The 2,009-nt window shown below is 43.9% G+C and overlaps 1 long non-coding RNA gene across 1 annotated transcript; it reads left to right on the top strand.

Annotated features, from left to right (window-relative positions):
* Positions 1 to 481: 481 nt before the first annotated feature.
* On the top strand, positions 482 to 1,358 carry LOC310752026. The gene is made up of 2 exons (XR_014542801.1): positions 482 to 536; positions 1,075 to 1,358. It is a non-coding gene; the product is annotated as an uncharacterized lncRNA (long non-coding RNA).
* Positions 1,359 to 2,009: the final 651 nt, after the last annotated feature.

Here is a 2,009-nt window from a genome sequence, read left to right as displayed (position 1 = left end):
CCTGGTTCTTCAGGGGCACAGTTACCCCATTCAGGAGCTCTAAGATCACTCACTGGAATTGGGGGCAAGCTGGTACTACAACATGTGACAGGCCCTCTACCATGTGCTAGGCCAGCGGAGCTTTCTAAACTTTTCATATTGGTGGCAAACCTTTTAGACATGCATCATTTCTTGACACAGTAATTCAGTTTTACTTGCGAACCGGAGGTTAAACTAACCCCTTTCCAGCCCCGGGAGGAGCGCTTTTGCCAACACACCTATGCACTGCAGATGACACACTAACATGTCATGACACATGGTTTGGAAAGCTCTGGGCTGTACGGCTGCCATATTTTGAAGAGCAAAAAAGAGGACATATTTGCCGACTTCTACTTTTAACTATGGGTCGCTGACAACTTTCACTTTACATACCCTTGAAAAAGAGGACATGTCCTGGAAAAAGAGGACATATGGCAACCCTAGCTAGGGCATCAAGCAGCTAGGTGGATCAACAGTTTGAATTATTATGAGGTCACTTCCTATATTCCTTTGTCAGTGTTTGGGGGTGACATACCGTATTTTTCTGTGTATAAGACTAGGTTTTTTTCCTAAAAAATAATGTCAAAAATTAGGGGGCATCTTACACACGGATACACCCCCCCTTTTAAAAAATGTGAGTCCCCCAAAATAGAGGGTGTCTTATAGATGGGGTTGTCTTATAGACAGAAAAGTGAAAATCCAGACACAGAAGTTATTGAGCTTTTTTGGGGGGGCAAAGTTTGAGCTATTTTAAAGAAAATTCTCCAAGATCAATACAGTGGTACCTTGGTTTAAGAACAGTCTGGTTTAAGAAGGATTTGGTTTACAAACTCTGCAAAACCGGAAATAGTGTCTTGGTTTGAGAACTTTACTTTGGTCTAAGAACGGAATCCGAACAGTGGAAGGGCACCGGCAGCGGGAGGCCTCATGAGGGAAAGCGTGCCTCGGTTTAAGAACAGTTTTGGTTTAAGAATGGACTTCTGCAACAGATTAAATTCGTAAACTGAGGTACCACTGTATTCTGGCTATATCTGGGAAATTCTGGATGTACAGAAGCCCTATGGTTGGACACCAGGGGGCACCCTAACCCTTTCCTAATACCATATCCAGCTGTTCCCATATTTAGATGCCCTGCAGATGTTTTCTAAGCCATTTTCAGGCATTTGCCTGAATTTATGAGTGCCCAGCTGTTTGAAGAGGTAAGGATGGGAGAATCAGTCAATTTTGGTTTCGTGGAAATTTGCGTGGTCGTGCAAATTGCACTTGTTATAAACATTTTTGCCAAATGCACACATTTTTATGCAGTTGTTTCCCCCCAAATAAAGCAGTTTTTGAACGTTCTTTTCACAGAAAAATGCATTTTTATGCCAGTAGAGGCATTATTTATGTACACATTACTTGGCTGGAAGACTGCATCATCTGGGGCTTTCTAGTTTTAGAGAAAAAGTAAGAGGTGACAAGACAGACGTTTATAACATTATACATGGCATGGAGAAAGGGGATAGAGAAATGTTTCTCTCTTTCTCCCCCATGACACTAGAACTCATAGACATCCAATGGAGCTGAATGTTGGAAGATTCAGGACAGATAAAATAAGGACTTATTCACACAGTGCAGTGTTAAACTGTGGAACTCACTCCCACAGGCGGCAGTGATAACAAGCAACTTGGGCGGCGTTTAAAAATAAATTCATGGAGGATGAGGCTAAGGGAAAAAGTTTCAAACAGCTGACACCTTCAAAATACTGCACCCTGCGAAGAGGCCACCTGACCACCCTCCACACGCATGACGTGCTGTCTTCTGGGTGATCTGCAGGGCAGAACAGCAGTACGTGGACAGGCTGAGTCCCCCAAACCCTGGGCGGCCCCCGTGTGGAATAACGACTCAAGACAACGTGCTATGGGATTAAAATTGGCCACAACTTTATTATGTTTCAGATGTGGGTAGACCTTGGCTCAGGCATTGGGCGTTTATCTCTCCCAGTCCCCCGC

Source organism: Podarcis filfolensis (assembly GCF_964270895.1).
Source record: "Podarcis filfolensis genome assembly, chromosome: 16".
Taxonomy (NCBI): domain Eukaryota; kingdom Metazoa; phylum Chordata; class Lepidosauria; order Squamata; family Lacertidae; genus Podarcis; species Podarcis filfolensis.
The sequence above is the reverse complement of the archived record's forward strand: the minus strand, read 5'-3'. Positions and strand labels throughout refer to the sequence as shown.